Here is a 24,025-nt window from a genome sequence, read left to right as displayed (position 1 = left end):
ACGTTTTTTACGAAGCCACGTATTCAGTAAGTGCGACGCCTGTTCTCAGTTGTTCAAGTTGGAAAGTTTTTAAGATTGTAAATAAAATAACATTGTGTCTTGAAGTATTACATACCCATTTAATTAGCAAGTGGCTAGTAGAAAATTAATTTAGAAGCACGATGTAATTACCGCTAGTATAATACCTGTTGAATCATTATTGTAAATTGCAATTGCTAAAAGATGCCCAGAGTACCAGACAGATCTCAGCTTGGAATAAGTCACGTGATCAAAAGCGTCGTATACAATCTCTTTTTTGTATAGCGCCAGTATTTAATTTCACTAGCTTTATGACTGCACAGAATCGGCTTATAGTCGCCTCAAACAGTCTAACTCCTGGACACAGTTTAAGACAGTTTCGGAATTGCACACTATTAGTAAAAGTACTGGTTGTCTTTCACGAAAGGCAGGTGCTACAGGCGACAAATGAGTTACATTAAACTTACACGTCTGAAGGCTAAGTAAGTATTCCAGTGTGCTAATGCTCACTTAATATACAGTACATAGTGAAAGTTTCATTACGGTATCAATACATGGCTGTGACTAATCCATTCTTACTATGGTGCAAGTATCAAGGAGAGCCCTTACAGATATTCAGTACTTCATCAGATGACTCAGTTGGTAGTGTTTCTAGAGGAAAGCAAGTATGTTGGTTGTTGTCTGAAACTGGGTCTGTTTTAATTGTTGACATTGCGTATGAAAAATAATCAAGCATGTTATTTTTGTAGAAATAATTGGAGTTATTTTATGTTGATTGTGCGTTGAGTAGTGCCTGTAGATGTAAACTACAGTTGGTACCATTTAATGGTAACACATTTCCACAACAGTCTAACATTGTAAGGAAAAATGGAAGCAAATGGTATAACACACACAGACAAAAATACCCAGTAAGAGGAAGATAACTGTAATTTGTTGTCTTCATTAAGAATTTGAATTACGCTACAAATAGTTCTCATAAAGCAAAAATATTAAACCTACCTAAAATACCAAAATTTATCTAAAAATGTGTAATCTGTATGTGTCAGAGATACAATAAGCCCCAAGAATAAATCAGTACCATTGTGAAATGCTATTTCACAGGGGAAAAACTACAATGGTTGATTTGTGTACTTTATAACATCATCAATACAGACTTAATTGAATTTAAATAGATACAAAACTTTACATATGCAGTGAAAGTCATTTTGAATGGAAATTAGGCCTATATCACACTGGAATTATAAGTTGCACATTGAACTTACTTTCTCAGACAATGCGCAATCAACAGATGCATCTGCACACATTTCATAGATTATTCTTAAGTTTACTGATCTTACTGATTACTTCCGAAACCCTGCTTAGGCTTTCCTGCTTATCTTGCTAACTATCAACCATGAGAGACTCAAACAATGGAAAATCCAGGATGGAATTTAATAATATAATGAAAAGGATAGTTGATGCTCACCGCATAGCTGAGAGGCTGAGTAGCAGAAAGGCACGACAGAAAGACTGTCAGAAAGATAGCTTTCGACTAACAGAGCCTTTGTGAAAAGTGGACAACATACACACATGCCAGTGTGGTTTCAGCTGCCAGAGACTGTGGTCATATGAGTTTGAGTTGCATTTGCTTGAGTGTATGCATGTGTCTATGTTGTCTACCTTGGACAAATCCCTTGTTGGCTGAAAGCTAATTGACAGTCTTTTTGTTGTGCCTTTCTGCGACTCAGCATCTCTGCTATATGGTGAGTAGCACTATCCTTTTCATTATATAGTTACAACCATTAGAGGAAATATATGGTGGTTAGGCCATACTTTAGGAGAGTGTTAGTTACATTGATAGCCAGTTTATTTTCCTGGTTACATTTTTTCTTGTAATATGTAGCACAAGTATAACAACAGCAATTCAGCTTTTCAAAATTTGCCGCCTGCTTTATGTACAGCAGAGCCTATGTGATTTTCCATTTCATACCCTTCAGTGAGATACACCAAAGTATTTGTTTGAGTTGACAGATTCCAGCTGTGGGTAGTTGATACTGGAGTCATAACGTAAGTTTTTTTACTTGCTGTAGTGCACAATTTTATATTTTTGAACACTCAAAGTGAATTGCCAAACTTTGCACCACTTTGAAATCTTATCAAGGTGTGGCTGAATATTTGTACTTCATTATAGGTAATGACATCAACTTTGAAAAGTCAGGTGTTATTATTAATATAGCGTGCAAGATCATTTCTGTACAACATGAACGGCAAGTGGCCCAACACATGTCCTTGAGAGGACACACCTGAAGTCATCTCTACATCTTTTGATTACTCTCCGTCCAAGGTATCTCCGTCCAAGGTAATGTGCTGTGTCTGCCTAAGAAAGAAATCCTCAGTCCAATCCCAAATATGGCTTGATACCCCATATAATCACATTTTTTATAACAAGCATACATGGGATGCTGAGTCAAATGGCTTGCGGAAGTCAAGAAACACTACATTTAACTGAGTGCTTAAATTCATGGCTTTCGGTATGTCAGGTGAGAAAAGTGAAGTTGGGTTTCATATGATCGATGTTTTCAGAATCCATGCTGGATGATATGGAGAAGGTAATTCTGTTCAGGGCACCTCAGGATATAGAGGAATGTTCGATATGAGTTTTCTTCTTTGATCAGTGATGTAGGAAACGTGCAACAAGTGCCATAAACAATATGGCAATTATAACATGATGTTATTGGAGATTTTTTTTCAAATGGGTTAAGCTACAGATCAGCCTGTCAATGGGGCTAAGCTGCAGACCATGTGTCACTATAACCATTGTTTTTATGCTTTTGCATTCGTTGGCTTTGCCAACTAACAAAAAAGCGACTATATGCACAAGGTGGTGATGTGAACGCAGACAATATCGCTATGTCATTGGCCAAAGCCGACGACTCGTATCAAACATTCCTCTTGACCTGGCGCCTTATTACATTTGGGCCCAGAATATGTTCTTAAGATTCTACAACAAATGGATGTCAATGACATTGAACGATAGTTTTGTGCATCTCTTCTGCTGCCCGTTTTGTAGGTGGATGTGATCTGTGCTTTCTTCCAACTGCTGGGCACATCTTTTTATTTGAGGCATCTTCAGTGTATTGTGGTTAAATGAGGAGTAACATAGCTGCAAATTCAGTATAGAATCTGATAAGGATTTCATGAGGCCCTGGAACTTTGTTCAGTTTTAACGTCAGCTGTTTCTCACCTCTTCCTGCTCCTCCTCCTCCTCCTCCTCCTCCTCCTCCATGTGGGGAGCCCGTGCAACCCGACTGCCTAACCACGTGAGCTGTCCTTGTCTACATACCCCCAACTTATCGGAGTGTCCAGTGTACACAAAGAAAAAAGAATCCCAAGAAATAAAGGTCCTTGACTGTCTCTGCTACTTTGAGGCCCGGAAGAAGTTTGACAGATTTCACCCTGTGAATCTCTCATCTGCCTTTGCCTCAGTTACATCTTCCCCTCCTCCCCCCTCCTCTTTACACCCATCCTGCTCCCTTCCTCCCCCCCCCCCCCCCCTCCCCGTTGACTCCTGTTGCTTCCCTTCAAGGAACTCCTCCTCGACCAGAGAAGAAAGCCTCTTCTCTGGCTCCTGCCAGGGATGGGGCTCCCTCTTGAACACAGCTCCCTGGTGTTCTCAAGGTAGGAAGCCTGCAACCTCGGGTCGGTTGAGGGACCCACGCTCATATGGCCCAAAAGCCACTCACTGTCTGTCCAATCCAGACATCACTGTCACCTATTCCCTTACAAATAACACCCCCTCCCTCCCTCCGAGGGAGAAGCAGCAGCAGCACAAGTCCAAGGGCAAAGCTTCCCTGGCATCTTGGGGAGCTTTGCCCCGTCCTCCTCACTCCAAATCACACCCAGTTGTTATGGATGTCACCTCTTCCTCGTCGGTGACAACCACCGACCCGGTGCCATGACCTTCCCTCGTCTTCTTTATGTCTAACCTGGACTCTAGCCACATGATAATCCACTGGAATTGCAACAGATATTAGGTCACCTACCGGGAATACACAATTTGTTCACTCATATTCTGCTTTCTGTGTTTCTCTTCAAGAAACATATTTCTGTGATGACCACTTTCCAACGTTTCATGGTTATCAGGTGTTCTGTCAGAACCGTGACCTTCTCCTCCAGGGCTTCAATGCACACCATGCCCTATGGGGGAGTGCCACTTTGACAGGTAGGGGGCTTCTAATTCACCAAGTTATTACAGACTTTGATCTGTGTTTCCTCAATGACGTTTCTCCTAAACGATTCAGTGGCACTCTAGGCACGTTTTCTGCCATCAATCTCACAATCACTTCCCCTGCTGCAATGGCTTCACTACACTGGTCACCCCATGATGTCTTTGTGACAGTGATTGCTTTCCGGTGATTCTGTGGTTCCCCTGCCACTGCCAGGCAAAGAGGTCCCCCACGTTGAGCATTCGGCAAAGCCAGTTGACCTTCATATATGTCTGCTGTGTACTTCGACATGTCTCCCTGGATTGCATTAATGCGGTTGTGCAAGATGTCTGACACTGTTCTTCATGCCGCTGGCACTGCTATCCACCAGTCCCCCTTGTTGCCGACTGTTACCATAGTGGACAAGGACATAGCAGTTGCTATCCAGGACCACCAACAGGCGCTGCAACAATATAAACAACATTCTTCCCAGACTAATCTTATTGATTTTAAGCCTCTCTGCCCGAAAGCTCACTCTTGTTACGCAGAGTTCCTGGGGATGTATGCATCTTCATTCCAGGATTCGTCCAAGCTCCGTAGCCTTCTGGGCCGCCATTGACAATCAGTGGTCCAGGATCTTATCACTCGGATGCCCAGACTTTGCCTGCCCCCTTGAACACCCAGAGGGGTCATTTTTACCCCTACCATTTAATTATTTTAAATAATAATAAACATTATTTCAAAATTTTAAGCATTTATTATATTATAATATTTACAAGATTTATAGCCATTTCGGATACAGAGGTTTCACGATGATGGGTGTCGTTTCCTAAAATGTCTGGATAATTTGGTGTGGAATGACCCATAATCATACAGAGCCTGTGGACTTCTCGTCGAACCTCAGGAATCTCATAATCTCACAGAATCTATTTCTACTCATGCTTTCCGCACACAATGGTAGGCCCCAGGAGTCTGACCATAAGCAGTGAATTTCTGTACTTCGGCAATCATTCACACCACGAGCATGAATAATTGAAATAAATGCTTTTAGTTCTTCTGTAGTCATTGACCAGCTGTCATTTCATAGTACTCTGTGTGCCTTTGTTGTAGTACATTTCAAGATAGATTTGACTATATAATTGTCTATGAACAAGTGCCAAGCACTCGATAAAAGTTCATCACTTACATTTCTTTTTAGACGTGGAGTAGGAAGATGCCCGCCTGATTCTATACAGACTGTTCCGTTAGGACCAACTTCTTTACATCTTTCATCAGATGATGAAGTAAGCGGTCACTTGTTCTACATTGCGAGGAACAGGATTATCTCCTCTTCTGTTACACGATTCTTCTTTATCTATAGAGCACAAATAATAGAACAAATGTAAGAAAGTCACCATAAAATCTAAATTAAGTACAGTAACATTATATGTAGATAAAAATATGGCGATTATAAATTAGCAGCAGTAGTGATAATAATAATAATAATAATATGCGCTTCCATTATTTGTATCTGAAGAATCAGAATCGTTAGTATTAGATGATTCATCTTCTCCCAGTGTCTGCGGAAAAATTCTTTCTCTGAATCGTCTAAAAAAAAGTTCGACACCATCTGAACTCCGTAACTCTGCAAGAAAAATACTCTTTCTGATTCATTTCAATCTTCAGCTCACAATCACCTTTGAAAATCTGATTCTTACAAGGAATGGCGAACCGAGCCCAATGTCATTTCATACGGCAATAATATGAACAAAAGTAAATCATTGCACTACAGAGTAAAATAGCTGAGACTTGAGAATGCACAAGATAAATGTATGACATAACTATAAGCAAAATTATAGCTTTTTTCTAAAGGGGCCAATATGACTCCTCTGGGCATTAAAGGTAAAACTGGAAAAATGTGATAATCAATTAAGTGAAATGCGCTGTTTTTTAATATAATGAAAGTACATACCAAATAAATAAATGTCACAAAAGTAAATGTCACTTGAATCATCCTTCAAACCATAATTAGCACTTAAAGAGTGATTTTGAGCCCTCTGGGCGTTAGTGTTATCCTACAGGAAGCTCTGTGTACTGATCCATCAGTCCTTGCAGAACACCTTGTGACAAACTTTGCGACAGCATCGGCATACTCTTTCTATCCTACTACGTACATGTCTGGCAGAAACAAGTTGAAGAAAACCCCGTCTGTTTCAATCCCCTCCAAGCTGAAGCCTATAATGAACCCTTCACTGAATGGGAATGCTTGCAGACTCTCACCTCTTCACATGACTCGACCCCAGGCCTGGATTCCATCAAAAACCAGATGATCCAACACTTGGATGAGCTTTTGGTCACAGCTTTCATCAGTAAAAGGCACACACACACACACACACACACACACACACACACACACACACACACACACACACACACACACCACACTCACGACTGCCAACTCCAGCATCTCAGGCCGGAAACCAACTATCACACGGGATACAAGCAGCGATGTGAAGGTGGTGCGGAAGGGGAAGGTATAGTAGTGTATGGGTGGGGAGAGAGACGATTACTGTCTGGTGGAGTGTGCAGGGACTGCACTGCCAACAGGTGAAGTATCAGAAGGTTGTGGGGCAGGGAGGAGGGGATAAAAGGAGAGAGCCAGGAAAAGAAGGGCGGATGCATTGGAAGAGTGCTGCAAATAAACATGGTGGGAGATGAGAGTGGGGTGGAGATAATAGAACAGCAGGAGTGGAAACCGTTGGGTGAAGGGTGTGGGGACAGTATGTTAACACAGGTTGATGCAGGGTTGATAGGACAGCAGGGGTGGAAATCATTGGGTGAAGGGCGTGGGGACAGCATGTTACCATAGGTTGAGGCCGGGATGATTAAGGGAGTGGAGAATGTGTTGTAAGGATAATTCCCATCTGCATAGTTCAGAAAAGCTGGTGGTAGAGGAATGGACCCAGATGGCTCAGGTAGTGAAGCAGCAATTGAAATCAAGTGTGTTATGCTCAGCTGCATGTTGTGACACAGGGTGGCCTACTTTGCTCTTGGCCACAGTTTGGCAGTGCTCGTTCATCCTGGTGGCCAACTAGTCGGTAGTCAAGCCAGTATAAAAGGCTGTGCAGTGATTGCAGCGGAGCTGGTAAATGACATGGCTGCTTTCACAGGTGGCCCGGCCCCTGATAGGATTTGATTCTTGTGGTAAGGGGTTGGGATTGGGAGTGGCATAAGGATGGACTAGGATGTTGTAGAGCTTGGGTGGGTGACGGGACACCACTTTAGGAGGGGTGGGAAGTATCTCGGTAGAATGTCCCTCATTTCGGGGCATGATGATAGATAATGAAAGCCCTGGTGAAGGGTGTGGTTGAGTTGTTCCAGTCCAGGGTGGTACTGAGTGATAAAGGGGACATTCCTTTGTGGCTGGTTTTTGGGGGTGGTGGGATGATTGGGGGTATGAGTGGTTGCAACAGTAACATGAATACTTTGCTAGTGTTTTGGATCAGCTGGATCCTTGCCACTAAGAATATCAAGAAAACTGAAGCGTGAATTATTGAGAACCTTTCCTGTTTAGCACCCTCTTGACTTCTACCTCATTCCACATCAAACAGATTCTGCAGCTGGAGTCCATAAAAGTTATAGCAGCCATAGATGGATGTTTTGTGGACCTTCCACAGCCACACTTTAGCAATGGAATCTAAAAATCGTTGAATAAAGTGCACTGGCCTAAGAGAAATGAATTATTTTTAACCTAAAGAAACTGATTCTTTATCCACCACAACAAAAACTTTATACCTCTGAACTCATTTAGACAATTGTTTACCCACAGATTCACCACAATAAGTGCTTACGAGAATAGCTTAAGTCAGGCTTACTTGTGCATAAAATGTCCATGCTTCCTTTCAACGACATTTAAATCAATTGCACAGTGTAGTGCATGAATTAAATCAAATGTGTTAAAAATCTCAATATTTCAAACTCACTCATTCTGCTTTCATTGCCATCTGCACTTCTATCACAGTACTCAGTTTAGATAGAATAAGGAACTATAGACAAGGGTGATTCAACCAAAGGTAATGTCTTTTTTTCTGGTGTAAGTGTTAATGGTGGTGACACTATAATCAGAACTGATAAACAGGAATAAATGGAAGAGTGTGAGAGCTGTATATATTTCAGTGAATACAAACAACTCTTACTAACCAGTACCAACACAGTGGATACAGACAACTCTTATTAACCAATACCAATAATATTATGAAAAGGAAAGTTGCTACTCACCGTATAACGGAGAAGCTGATTCGCAGATAGGCACAACAAAAAAAAGTCAGGTAAGTAAGCTTTCAGCCAGAAATGCCTTCATCAGACGTAGACCATACACACACGCACACAAACAAAAAACGCAACTCTCTCTCTCACACACACACACACACACACACACACACACACACACACATGACAAAGGTCTCCGGCTGTGCAGGCCAGACTTGTGTGTGTGTGTGTGTTTAATTCTCATGAAAGCCTTTTTAGACAAAAGCTTCCTTGTTTGACAGCCTTTTTGTTGTGCCTATCTGCAACTCAGCATCTCCACTATATGGTGAGTAGCAACTATCCTTTTCATAATAGTGTCGTAATTCCATGCTGGATTTTCCATTGATTGACATTCAGAAAGTAAGTGTACTAGATTTTTATATTTTCAGAAAAAGTGTACCTGGGGAGGGGGCAGGGGAATTTACAGGATACTGTTGCTGCACTTGTTGGCTATCTTTCCGCATAATCGCCATCCCGTTCAATGCATGTGGTGAGTCGTGGCACAAGCTTCTTTACGCCCTCCTCGAACAACTCTCCAGCCAGCTCCTTGCCCCACTTCAGGACCTCTTCCTGTGCCTGCTCGTCGGTTGAAAATTTTAATTCTACTCCTGTGTGTCTTCAGGGAAGTGAAAAAGACGATAATCTGAAGGTGCCAAGTCAGAGGAATATGGGGAGGGGAGGTGGTTGAAAACAACCCAACCAAATGAGTCCAAGAGCGCCTTGATGGCTAAGGCAGTGTAAGTATGGGCACTGTCGTGCAGCATGAACATTCCTGTCATCCGCATTCCCTTCCTTTCGTTTTGAATACTCCTTTTGAGTTTTTTTTCCATTGTGCATAATGGTCTGCCAAAGGCAGAAATGTGACCAAAATTATGCCTTTTTGATCCCAAAACACTGAGGCCACAATTTTTTTGTTAAAAATTGTGATTTTGAATTTTTTAGCTGATGGAGAATTGGTGTGACACCACTGTGACGAATGTATTTTTGTCTCAGGCGTGTAATGAAGCTCCCATGTTTCATCTAGTCACAGTAGAACTCAGAAAATCCTCACCTTCCAATTCAAGTTGCTCAAGAACTCGGGCAGGACACTACTGACTTGATTATTCTTGTGCTGCTCTGTCAGCTGTTTTGTGACCCATCTCGTGCAGTCTCTGGTATACCAGCATTACTGTCAGTATCTCGTATAAGTGAATTCTGGAGTTTTGTGGAAACATTGGAGAAATTTCATCCAGAGTCAATCGGCCATCCTCACAAACAGTTTCCTCGATTTTTTTGTGCCAACTCATCTGTCAAAATGGAAGGTCTTCCACTCCTCTGTTCACCGTGAACATTTGTTCTGCTGCAACTAAATTCCCTACAACACTTAAACACACACCCTCATTATAAACCTGTTCGCAAAAAACTTTCAATAGGTGTTAAGCAGATTACAGGATGTGGCTGACACTCAGCAGGATTTATGTACAGGTCCCTGTGATGGTTGCTCTGGTCAGGGAATCCCCCTCTACCACTTAGTGTTTTTTAAATAAAAAAACAGCCTATTATGGTCACAGTACACTGACTTTTCTTAACATTGCCTGTATTTTGGGAAAGCCAAAGAGCAATAATTAATTAATGGTAGTAACTTTTCTGTACATGCAGACATGTATGTTGATTGAAAAAAATGTTCTTATCTGATAATATCATAATAATTATGTAAGGAAATGGCTGTAGGTGGGAGGATTACGTATACAACCACACCCGAAACAACACAAATTCTTCAGTCAAGTTTTCTAGGCAATGACCCAACAGCGGGAGAGGAGAATAAGAACAACACAGGAAATAACTGTCTGCAATGTATATCTTCCTCCAGATGGTGCAGTACCCCTAAATGTATTAGCTGCACTGATTGACCAATTCCCTAAACCTTTCCTACTTTAGGGAGATTCTAATGCCCATAACCCCTTGTGGGGTGACACCGTGCTTACTGGCCGAGGCAGAGATGTTGAAACTTTACTGTCTCAGTTCGACATCTGCCTCTTAAGTACTGGAGCCGCCACACATTTCAGTGTGGCTCGAGATAGTTACTCGGCCATTGATTTATCAATTCGCAGCCCAGGTCTTCTCCCATCTATCATTCACTGGAGAGCATATGACGACCTGTGTGGTAGTGACCACTTCCCCGTCTTCCTGTCACTGCCCCGGCGTCAGGCCCACAGACACCTGCACAGATGGGCTTCAAACGAGGCGGACTGGGAAACTTTCACCTCTGATGTCACCATTGACTCTCCCCACATGGTAACATCGATGTGATGGTTGAGAAGGTGACTACCGCAATCATTCCTGCGTCAGAAAACGCGATCCCTCGCTTTTTATGGTGCCCCCAGCAAAAGACAGTCTCTTGGTGGTCGCCGGAAGTCGCTGAGGCAATTACAGAGCGTCAGCCAGCTCTACAGCAACATAAACGGCAGCCTTCCCTAGAGCATCTGATAGCCTTTAAGCAGCTCCGTACCTGTGTACACCAGCTTATAAAAAGATGGAAACAGGAGTGTTGTGAGAGGTACATGTCGACCATTGGGTGCCATATGTCACCTTCCCAAATCTTGACAAAGATCAGATGTCTTTTTGGGTACCAGACCCCAACAGGTGTCCCTGTGCGTTAACACCAATGACGTGCTATGTTCCGACGCAAACACGATTGCCGAGCTCTTTGCCGAGCACTTTGCTGAGCACTATACTCAAGCCACTGCATCAGAGAACTACCCCCCAGCCTTTCGCATCCTCAAATGGCGGATGGAAAGGAAAGTACTCTCATTCACTACACACCACAGTAAACCCTATAATGCCCCATTTACGCAGTGGGAGCTCCTCAGCACACTTGCACATTGCCCGACACACCCCTGGGCAGGATCGAATCCACAGTCACCTCAAACTCGGTGAAAACCTGCTTGGTGTGGATAGCTATCTGCCCATCAGCCTCACCAACATCCTTTGTAAGCTGCTGGAACATATGGTGCGTTGGCTGTTGGGTTGGGTCCTGGAGTCATGTGGCCTACTGGCTCCATTTCAGGGTGGTTTCCGCCAGGGGCACTCTACCACAGATAACCTTGTGTCCCTTGAGTCTGCCATCTGAACAGCCTTTTTCAGATGCCAACATCTTGTTGCCATCTTTTTTGATCCACACAAAGCTTATGACACCACCTGGCTACATCATATCTTTGCCACATTACACGGGTGGGGTCTCCAAGGCCTGCTCTCGATTTTTATCCAAAATTTCCTGTTGCTCTGTACTTTCCGTGTCCAAGTTGGTGCCTCCCATAGTTCCCCCATATCCAGGAGAATAGGGTCCTGTAAAGCTCTGTTATTTATTTACACTTCAAGTACCGTAGGACCAAATTGAGGAGCAAATCTTCAAGATCATGGAACTTGTCAGTACATGAAATTACAACATAAAAGTAACAACAGGTAAAAATAAATGTTTATGAACCCAAAAAAGTCACTCCATAAGTTTAAGTAAACACAATCAAGAATACCGTAAGAATTAGCATAATTTTTCAAGGAAGTCCTCGACAGAATAGAAGGAGTGACCCATGAGGAAACTCTTCAGTTTCGATTTGAAAGCGCATGGATTACTGCTAAGATTCTTGAATTTTAGTGGTAGATTATTGAAAATGGATGCAGCAGTATACTGCACACCTTTTTGCACAAGAGTTAAGGAAGTCCGATTCAAATGCAGGTTTTATTTCTGCCGAGTATTAACCGAGTAAAAGCTGCTTATTCTTGGGAATAAGCTAATATTGTTAACAAGAAATGACAGCAAGGAATATATACATTGAGAGACCAATGTCAAAATACCCAGACTCGTGAACAGGGGTTGACAAGAGGTTCGTGAACTTACACCACTTATTGCCTGAACCGCCCGTTTCTTAGCCAAAAATATCCTTTTAGAATGGGAAGAGTTACCCCAAAATATAATACCATGACGTAAGCAAATGAAAAGTAGACTAATTTTTGTGTCGAAAAATCACTCACATCAGATACCATTCAAATAGTAAAAGTGGCAGCATTGAGTCTTTGAACAAGATCCTGAAGGTGGGCTTTCCATGACAGTTTACTATCTACGAGGGCAGTTCAATAAGTAATGCAACACATTTTTTTTCTGAAACAGGGGTTGTTTTATTCAGCATTGAAATACACCAGGTTATTCCCCAATCTTTTAGCTACACAATACTATTTTTCAACGTAATCTCCATTCAATGCTACAGCCTTACGCCACCTTGAAATGAGGGCCTGTATGCCTGCACGGTACCATTCCACTGGTCGATGTCGGAGCCAACGTCGTACTGCATCAATAACTTCTTCATCATCCGCGTAGTGCCTCCCACGGATTACGTCCTTCATTGGGCCAAACATATGGAAATCCGACGGTGCGAGATCGGGGCTGTAGGGTGCATGAGGAAGAACAGTCCACTGAAGTTTTGTGAGCTCCTCTCGGGTGCGAAGACTTGTGTGAGGTCTTGCGTTGTCATGAAGAAGGAGAAGTTCGTTCAGATTTTTGTGCCTATGAACACGCTGAAGTCGTTTCTTCAATTTCTGAAGAGTAGCACAATACACTTCAGAGTTGATCGTTTGACCATGGGGAAGGACATCGAACAGAATAACCCCTTCAGCGTCCCAGAAGACTGTAACCATGACTTTACCGGCTGAGGGTATGGCTTTAAACTTTTTCTTGGTAGGGGAGTGGGTGTGGCGCCACTCCATTGATTGGCGTTTTGTTTCAGGTTCGAAGTGATGAACCTATGTTTCATCGCCTGTAACAATCTTTGACAAGAAATTGTCACCCTCAGCCACATGACGAGCAAGCAATTCCGCACAGATGGTTCTCCTTTGCTCTTTATGGTGTTCGGTTAGACAACGAGGGACCCAGCGGGAACAAACCTTCGAATATCCCAACTGGTGAACAATTGTGACAGCACTACCAACAGAGATGTCAAGTTGAGCACTGAGTTGTTTGATGGTGATCCGTCGATCATCTCGAACGAGTGTGTTCGCACGCTCCGCCATTGCAGGAGTCACAGCTGTGCACGGCCGGCCCGCACGCAGGAGATCAGTCAGTCTTGCTTGACCTTGCGGCGATGATGACACACGCTTTGCCCAACGACTCACCGTGCTTTTGTCCACTGCTAGATCACCGTAGACATTCTGCAAGCGCCTATGAATATCTGAGATGCCCTGGTTTTCCGCCAAAAGAAACTCGATCACCGCCCGTTGTTTGCAACGCACATCCGTTACAGACGCCATTTTAACAGCTCCGTACAGCGCTGCCACCTGTCGGAAGTCAATGAAACTATACGAGACGAAGCGGGAATGTTTGAAAATATTCCACAAGAAATTTCCGGCTTTTTCAACCAAAATTGGCCGAGAAAAAAAAATGTGTTGCATTACTTATTGAACTGCGCTCGTATGTGAACACCTAGAAATTTGAACAGTTCAGTTTCAGTAATCATATGCCCATTCCGTGAAATTAAAACATCAGGTTTTGTTGAATTGTGTGTTAGAAACTGAGTCTTACTGCGATTTAGCGTTAGTTCATTTTCTACAAGCCATGAACTTAGGACATGTACTGCACTATTTGAAACTGAGCCAATGTTGCACACAACATCCTTTACTACCAAGCTAATGTCATCAGCAGACCGAAATATTTTAGAGGTACCCATAATGCTAGAGGGCATATCATTTATGTAAATAAGGAACACTGATCCCTGGGGCACCCCCCACTTCACAGTACCCCACTGAGACCCCACATCACAGCCATTATCAACATTATGACTAATGACCTTTTGGTGCCTGTTGCTAAAGTGAGGTGAACCAATTGTGAGCTACTCCCCGTATCCCATAATGGTCCAAGTTCTGGAGCAATATTTTGCGATCAACACAATCAAATGCCTTAGTTTTATCAAAAAATATACCAAGCATTTGAAACTTTTTGTTTAGCTCATCCAGTACCTCACAGAGAAAAGAGAATATAGCATTTTCAGTTGAAAATTGTGTGATATGAAATGATCAATTATCCTTAAATACACAGCCTTTTCAATAACATTTGCAAACACTGATGGCATTGAAATATGTCTAAAATTACCTACTTTATCCCTTTCTCCCTTTTTTATAAAATGGCTTTACTACTGTGTTCTGCTAAACACTCCATTATAACCATGAGAGTCCTTAGTCATCAGTGATTTAATTATTGACTCAATCTTCCTGTTGTCTGTATCACAGAGGAGTATTTCAGACATCAATATCGGAAAGGCATTCGCCAAGAAAGTTATATGTTTTCCTATAGAAACTAAATTTTTATTAGTGGCCATTAACAGTCTAGCAGCAGCTGTAGGGCCATCCATCTCACCCTCTCTGTAATCAGATGACTTCTGCATTTCGTACTGCTCCACCAGTACTGTTGTTGCTGAGCAGCGCCTACAGGGAGCTATCCACAAGGCGCAGTCATGGGTTCTTGCCCACAGCTTCCAGTTTTTGGCCACTAAGTCGTGTGTCATGCACTTCTGTGAGCATCGTACCATTCATCCGGAACCAGAACTTTACATTCATGATGATCCACTCACTGTCGTGGGGACATACTGATTCTTAGGACTGGTTTTCAACGCCCAATTGACTTGGCTACCTCACCTTCGTCATCTTAAGTGGAAGTACAGGCAGCACTTCAATGCCCTCTGCCGCGTGAGCAACACCAACTGGGGTGCATATCGCTCTATGTCGCTGTAGCTCTACAAAGCCCTTGTTCAACCCCACCTTGACTATGGGAGTGTGGTTTATGGTTCGCCGGCACCCTCAGAGTTGCGTGTACTCAACCCAGTGCACCACTGTGGTGTTCGCCTAGCGACGGGAGCTTTTAGAATGAGTACGGTGACCAGTGTCACGGTGGAGGCTGGTGTTCCTCCATTGAAGGTTAGGCATGCACAACTGCTCGCCAGTTACGTTACACACATTCGTAGTTCTCCTGAACATCCGAATTACTGTCTCCTTTTTCCACCTGCAGCAATACATCTCGCGCATTGGCAGCCCAGGTGAGGACTAACGATTGCGGTTCGCGTGCAATCCCTTCTGTCTGAACTGGAGTCCTTCCCTTTACCACTTCCCATCCATGTCCGTCCGCATACACCTCCATGGTGTACACCTAGGCTCCACATTCGTCTGAACCTTTCGCATGACCCTAAGGACGCAGTTACTCCTGCTGCTCTTTGCTGTCACTTCCTCTCAATTCTTGACGTGTTCCGTTTACCGACGGCTCAATGGCTGATGGTCATGTTGGCTTCGCCTACGTCAACAGAGGCAATTTTAAACAGCATTCCTTGCCTGATGGCTGCAGTGTATTCACTGCAGAGCTGGTGGCCATCTCTCGTGCACTTCAGTATATCCGTTCGTGCCCCGGGGAATCGCTTCTTCTGTGTACTAGCTCCTTGAGCAGCCTACAAGCTATCCACCTGTGCTACCCACACCGTCCTTTGGTAGCGTCCATCCAGGAGTCCACCTATGCCCTGGACCAGTCCTGTCGTTCAGTGGTGTTTGTGTGGACCCCAGGACACTTCGGCATCCCGGGGAACAAACTTGCCAATAGGCAGGCCAAACAGGCTACGCGGAAACCGCTTCTGGAGATGAGCATCTCTGAACCTGAACAGCGTTCTGACTTACGCCATAGGGTTTTTCAGCATTGGGAGGCAGAATGGCATAACAGTACACATAACAAACTGCGTGTCATTAAGGAGACTTTGAATGCGTGGAATTCTTCCATGTGGGCCTCTCGCAGGGAATCAGTTGTCCTCTGCCGGCTCCACACTGGCCACACTTGGGCGACCCCAGTTACCTCCTGTGCCGTGAAGAACCGCCTGATTGTTGGTGTGGTGCCCAATTGACAGTGGCCCATATTCTGGTGCACTGTCCCACTTGACTGTCCAGCGACAAAATCTTGGGTTACCGGACTTGTTGCCATTAATTTTATCTGACAATGCCTCATCAGCTGATATAATTTTACGTTTTATTCATGAGAGCGGGTCTTTATCATTTGATCTAAGTTTTAGCGGATGTCCTTTGACCCACTGTGTCCTCCACTCTAGTGCTTCTAGGTTGGAGGTTTTAATGTGTTGCAGTGGCTGGCTTCTCCTTTTTTATCTTATGTTTGTTGCCCTTCGTCGTTCTTGTGATTTTTCCTTTCATTCTGTTTTGAGTTGTCAGTCTCGTTTTTTTTTTTTGGGGGGGGGGGGGGGGGGCATTGTTTTATTTGGAACAAGGAACTGATGACCTCGTAGTTTGGTCCCTTTCCCCCTCTTTTAATCCAACCAACCAACCAACCAACCAAAGCAGATGGGTGGTAGCGCAAACTCTGGATGAGCCAAGAAAACTGGAGTGATGCGTAATTGGATTAGGTGTGCATAGTGCATCAGAGACTATTATCTAGATAACTGAATGTGTGCACACGAGGTGTCCCCCCCCTCCCCCTTAGATTAGGCAAGTCTCCATCCAAACCACATAGCAATAGTTGTAGAAGACGCAGAAGTGTTGCTGTAAGATACAAAGAAAGGCACCCAAAGGAGATAGCATTAATTGCTGGTGGTTAACTGTCAAAGTTTTCACAACAAAGTGACAGAGTTTGAAGCACGACTAAGAAGCAGTGAAGCATACAACACTAGATACAGAATGCTGGTTAAAACCCAAAATTGTCAGTATAGATTTTTAAGGAAATTTAAGTATATATGAAAAGGATATTGCCACAGTAGACAAGAAACTCCTAAGATAGAAATCGTTGAATGCGAGATTTATTGCAAAACTCAGTATCTGGGGTGGGCATACAATTATAACGGGATTCATTTACTGACCACCATTCACCCCAAAAACTTTAGAGAAAACTTTAAGTTTGCTAGTATGTGAGTTCCCCAATTGTGCAGCAATCTTCAGAGGAGATTTTAATCACCCAACAACCTACTGGAATAATTACAGTTTTGTTAGTAGTGAATCCTGCAAAACATAACTAAATGCATTCTCTGGAAACTACATACAACAGATAGTTCAGAATACTACATATGATAGAAATATATTTGATCTAATAACAACAGGCTTGACCACTTTGAGGATGTCCACATTGACACTGGTATCAGTGACCATGAGGCAGTTGCAACATTGATTACCAAGCAACAAAGAGCAGCTAAAAGAAGAAGAAAGATTTATACATTCAGTATGAACTTTTAGCTCAGAACAGCATCATGTAGAGGAACTAGGGCTCACATTCAAGAGATATGTACATAGTACAATAGTTAATGGTGAGGGGCCCACCACAGTATACAGCAGTCACTGCAAAGAAACCTGAAGAAACAGAGACCACTGCATATCCATAAAAATGTTTGTAACTGTAGCCGCTACATGTATGGTGGTGCTAGTGCCTTCCATGAGACACATGAACACACTGACTAGCAGTGTGGCCCTGCGCAGCAAGGCAGTTGAAGGGTTATTGTCCACCGCTTCCTGGTATGAAGTGGTTTTCTTCGCCATGGGCTTCCATTGTTACTAGTTGGAACTTTTTACCTTTTCTGGTTTTCTTAGTTTGCTCTTTTCATGGACATAACTGCACTTCTAACGTATCCGTTTTTTGACCGGTCGGTTTGAGCTATGATGCCCTGCTTCTTGTGGGTAACTATTTTATTTTGAGACCAGTAAGTCTCCCTCCTTCCCACATCAGGGCTTTAATGTTTTACTGATGTGAGAGTATTCTGTACTGCTTGTCACAGAGTACATATTATTAAGATAGGCAACTGTTTTTTTATCATAATGTCAATTGCACATTTCCAATCTTATAAATGTACACCTGTAGGTGCAATTTGACATCATGAAACCAATTGTGTTCCTGTAAAACTTCGTGTACAGCTGAAAACAGGTTATTTCAGAAACATGGACAACTTTAGCAGCAGCTGCCCTCAACAGAAAACTATCTGTACTGCATAGTAGGTGTAAAAGCGCCCATGCAGGGATAATAAATCGACAGACAGAGAGAGAGAGAGAGAGAGAGAGAGAGAGAGAGAGAGAGAGAGAATAACAGGTCTCTGCAAGGGGACTAGTCATGGGTGCCAACCCAGAAAACACGAAGACAGTCTCCAACCACAACCCTCCTGCCCCTGCCTCGAGGAGTAGAGCAAAAGCTTAAAACTGAAAATAAAAACCACTCTCACGTAGAAAACTGAGGACCAATTCAACCATCTGTGAATCGTCTGCTAATATTAAAGACTAGGAACGTGGAAGGCTACACTTAGTATGAAGGGCCAAAAGAAGGGGACATTCCACCAATATAGGGGATACCATCAGTCTGACTCTGCAGTCACACTGTGGGGCTGGCTCCTTACGCGAGAGAAAACAGTGGGTAAGCCTAGTATAACTGATGCGTAGCTGGCATAGGACGGTGAACTCCTTCCAAGAGGAGCAGAAGGAAAAGTGTCGAACTGCAGTAGCCTCCTTGATAGCGTGAAGCTTGTTGCTTAGAGCAGAAGTGCACCAGAGGTCATTCCACTTTTGGGCAAAGAGAGACTTGATGTGTATCTGCATATCTGCACCTGGACTCGTGAAAGGGAACGGCGGGCAAGTATCTGCCCCTCTACGCAAGTGGTCAGCCAGTTCATTCATTGGTACATCCAAATGACTTGGGTCCCAGAGAAAGACAATGGAGCAGGTGGCACAGCCAAGGGGGGAGAGAAGGTCATGGACAGCAGAGACAAAAGGGTGACACAAGTAGCATCCATCTGTAGCATGTAGTTTGTGCATATTAAAACGCTGTGGACAGAGGCCTGAGTAACAAAATGGAGGGCGCTGTTAAGGTAACTTGGCAATGAATGGCTGGAAAAACAGTAAGAATTTTCATAAAGTTTATGAGGGTCTAACTACATAATGTGAACTCTGAATACAAAGAAATTTTAGGACAATGAAAGTGTTTTAAGGATGAAGATTTTGGTATAAGAATAATCAGAATAGTGATATCAATATAATGGAAGGAAACATTCCACGTGGGAAAAATTATATATAAAAACAAAGATGAGGTGACTTACCGAACAAAAGCGCTGGCAGGTCGATAGACACACAAACAAACACAAACATACACACAAAATTCAAGCTTTCGCAACAAACTGTTGCCTCATCAGGAAAGAGGGAAGGAGAGGGGAAGACGAAAGGAAGTGGATTTTAAGGGAGAGGGTAAGGAGTCATTCCAATCCCGGGAGCGGAAAGACTTACCTTAGGGGGGAAAAAAGGACTAAAATCCACTTCCTTTCGTCTTCCCCTCTCCTTCCCTCTTTCCTGATGAGGCAACAGTTTGTTGCGAAAGCTTGAATTTTGTGTGTGTGTTTGTGTTTGTTTGTGTGTCTATCGACCTGCCAGCGCTTTTGTTCGGTAAGTCACCTCATCTTTGTTTTTATATATAATAATCAGAATAGCTTTGATATAAACTTTTAACATTTATGTCGGTCAGTAATTTAAAATTTTTCCTGCCAGTCTATGTTTGAAGTCTATAGACTTATTAAGTATTTTTCTTAGATGCTTAAAACTTTGTGCACACTTTTATGACATTGTTATCTAAAAGAGACTACAATCAAATGATTTCAATCAATAGTTTTATACTATAAATACCTAAATTAGACAATCAAAATTAAGCTAATTTTTTATAATTAATAAGTGTATATTTTTCCTCTTGGTGATACTAAGCCGGTGTGTGCAGTCTACTTTTCTCCAAATGGTAACCTGAAATACCACAAAAAATTTCAGACCTCTAGCTCAAATAGTTTTATTTATTTATTTTCATAAAATAAACATGTCAGGAAATTTGATTCTTGGGAAATTCAGTTTAAAGGTACATTTAATCTGTTACTCACCTCTGTTGTTCTTAAAACCCTCCAGTTGCCTAATGTTCTTGGTTTGTGTGTTCCTCATCTTCTCTCTTGCTTTTATTGCTCCTCTTTGCTATTTTGGCCTCTTTAGTTGCCTCAAGAACCCATTTTTCGCCTTGGGCCACTCTCAAGGAATAAATTGCCATCGGTGCTTGTCTCATATTGAAACCAAGATGTAGTCCCGACAATTCTAAAACATCACATCTGCTAACTGCCCCATCATTAAAGCAAATAACTGCATCTAATACACCTAAACTCATGGTATTGAAACCAACAAAAACAGTTTTAGGCAGGTGTTCCTGTATCACATGGTTGAAACATTCATTAACATTTTGTGTCTTTCCATGTAAGCACCGTGACATTAGTTTTATTTCACTTAGGTCCCTGTACATGGACTTAATTGCTTCCAATACCTCAAATGGCAGGGAGTGATGGCGTGCATAAGTCTCACCATTTGCTATTGCTTTTTTGTATCTACACCATGTGTCAATACCAACGTCGCAGAGAGCATGCTCTGAGTGGCCATCCGTAGAAGCTTTATGGAAAAAGGTAGCCCATACTGCTTTCTTTGTGGCCTCAATATTGCTTAGATTCCTTCTTATGGCGAAACCACAATAGAGCTGCAGTTTGTCCACCTCTTCCTTAGTAAGACGAACCCGACCACCAATTGGTTTGCCATCACTGAGCTTTTTCCCCTTCGTATCTTTCATTAGCTTACGTAAACGTGTGCTCATCCTCTGTTGGACATGACCAACACATTGTAACTTTCAATTTTTACAGTTCTTCCATAAGGCATATTTTCCAACACAATTGCAAACCCTTTGGAGTCCAAGGCTGCATACCGACATATATTTAAATTTGCTTTTAAAGATGTTCCTGATGTCCGAATTGATTCATGTAACTGCCATTTTGTTCATAAAACTCTAAATATTGATTTAAGACAAAAAAAAATCAAATTTTTGAAGCAGATTCACTAGCAAGTGACCTTAATGGCTAGCAGAGCAGCTCTGCTGTGAACAGACTACATGATCCTGGCAGTAAATGGTGTTCCATGCCAGTAGGAGATGTAAAAGCTATCCTGTCATATCTATTGTTTTAGAACAATTGATGTAGAAGATGGTAGCATCAAGGATGGAACATACAAGATGCCAGAATGCCCTAATGTGTGGTGGAGGCACCATCCAAGAGGGGTGTGTGGGAAGAAATACACTGGGCACTTTCCAGTGAGTGCAGATGGGGATCCCCAGAGAGGGAAGTGAGATGCAGCCCAAGCAGCAGTGCCACCCAAGGGTGGGTATCAGGAGGGAGACTTCCCTCGTTTGCAAAGAGGGTGGGGTACACAGGATGGTCAGTGAATCATTGAACAGCAATTGCATAAGAAACTAGAAGTTGGCTCCATCCTATTTGTAGAGGGGGAAACCCTTCGTCTGTGAAGAGAATGTTGATGGGTCTAGTGCAAAATGCACCTATAGCCAGACACACCCCATAATTATGAACAGGGTCAAGTAGTTTCAGAGTGGAAGGAGCCACAAATCCATAAGCCTGACAACCATAATGTAGCCTGGATGAAACCAGACTGCGGTAAAGATGGAAAGGAGTGGCATGGTAAGGGGGTGGGGGGCTCAGTATTTTAAATTTTAAGGAGAATGTACACTTGTTTGGCCAACTATTTGACATGAAATTAACCTGGTTCTCACACCTGAAAGACCTATGAACAGAGAACACCAAATCACTGAACATTTTGAAATGCCTCAGCAGAAGGGCATGGGGAGCTGACAGTTTCTGCCTGCTGCTGTTTTATAGGTTATTTGTAGATCACAATTGGATTGTGGCGTTGTGGTTTATGGATCAGCATATTCTTCCTACCTCAAGATGTTAGACACTGTCCACCAAGAGGGCATTCGGATATCAACTGGAGCCTATGGATGGCTCGACAGGCCCTGAAAATTTTCACATTGCATCAGTCATTAACGTTTAGTGTGGCTGTCCGCCCAACTTTCAGCAGCTCAGTCCCATGTGACAAAGCCATTTGGTATATATGCCACTGACAGTCTCACAGATGTAGATATTTCTGATCCCCAAATACGAAGCCAGGAGTGGAACAAATTGCTGCCTTACCTTTTCAGAGAACCAAAGTGACTTTAAAATAGACGCAATACAGGAAAATTCGTACTGAACATTATATTTTTACAAATCTCTTTTCCTAAATTTTGAGTACATACCACAGTTGTAACATTGTATGTACGGGTGGTTCCCAGCAAGGCAGTGCACTCAGTTGGTCAGCTGTCTTCCCTGATAGGGTTTTCCAAGTACTCCTGATGCACTTTACAAATTATGATGCAGAGTTATATAGCATTATGACAGCATTGGAGTGGATTAAAAAGGTACACAGTATGAAGTTTCTCTTCTATTCCGACTCATTCAGTGCACTACAGGTGGTCCACCATATGTATCAAGTAGACCAGTTGATTCAGACCATTCATGACATCTTATAGTGGATCCAACACCGAAGCAAGGGTCTGGTCTTTTGCTGGGTTCCTGGATACAGGGAAATGCCACCACAAAGGAGTCAGAGAAGCATGGAGGGACGGTGGTATGTCAATATGCCGGTCCCACACATGTTGTCCTCTCATTATCTAACAGAATAAACATGCATCAGTGGAAAACTGAATGGTTGGAAGTGGTGAACAACAAACTGTGGTGGCTCAAATTGACCACCCATGTGTGGCATGCGTGCTGCACCGATGGAAGGAAGTGCTGCTCATCAGACTGCACGTACGACTTTACCCATTAACAAAGTTTACACCTCCAGTGGGAGGATCCACCACTCTGAAGTTTGTGGTGCACCGCTGTTGGTTAGCATGTTTTGACTATGTATGTTTTATATCTGACAGAGGGACAACCCTCAGTTTGCCTGGAGATCTGTCCACCTTGCTCACTGACACCTACACCAGTGTAACACCAGTTTTGAAATTTTGTGAACTGTTGGGTGTCATCCTTAGGTCAGCATGCTCTGAACAGATACCCCTCCCCAAGTGAATGCCATGTTGGCAGTTCATAAGGCCACAAGTGACCATGCCATCGAGTGCCCAATATCCAACATCATCATCATCATCTTCTTCTTCTTTAGGATTGTAATGCTGCAATCATAAGCTTCCCCATGCATGTACCCAATACTGGTTTCCAGTCACACCCTTGGTAAATCCTAGAATGTGAAAGGCATCTGAAACCACTCAAGTTATTTACCAATTGATATGCCAAGAGAAAAAGTGAAGCTTTTAATGACACATTTCACCCTTCTGGGACATTGCCAAAAAATTTTAATATACTGCAAAATTTGCATTCATCAAGTCTGTAGGGACCATTGTATGTAAAAAGGGTAGTAGGAAAGTTTTGCAATTCAACACAACAGTAAGTTGCAGGAGATTGTTTATTCCTGTATTCTGAGAATACTTCATATTTGCATTGTAGCTGCGGTGCCATATCTGTGGATGCAGTCTTTCACTAGGAAGTTAGTTTGAAGTGTTTGCTATGGCACCTTGGTCACGATTGGGGCAGTTTTGCGGTACAACTTTGGACATGGTTTAAATGTAGACCAGAGCTTTGAAGAAATGGCTCTTGCACTTGGTG

The 24,025-nt window shown here is 42.8% G+C and overlaps 1 protein-coding gene across 1 annotated transcript in view; it reads left to right on the top strand.

Annotated features, from left to right (window-relative positions):
• Positions 1-24,025, top strand: part of LOC126417891 (peroxiredoxin-4) — a 29,361-nt gene that overhangs the window by 396 nt on the left and 4,940 nt on the right. The gene's annotated exons all lie outside the window — the stretch shown is intronic.

This window comes from Schistocerca serialis, chromosome 1 (assembly GCF_023864345.2).
Source record: "Schistocerca serialis cubense isolate TAMUIC-IGC-003099 chromosome 1, iqSchSeri2.2, whole genome shotgun sequence".
Lineage (NCBI taxonomy): Eukaryota > Metazoa > Arthropoda > Insecta > Orthoptera > Acrididae > Schistocerca > Schistocerca serialis.
This window is presented reverse-complemented; position numbering and strand designations above follow the sequence as displayed.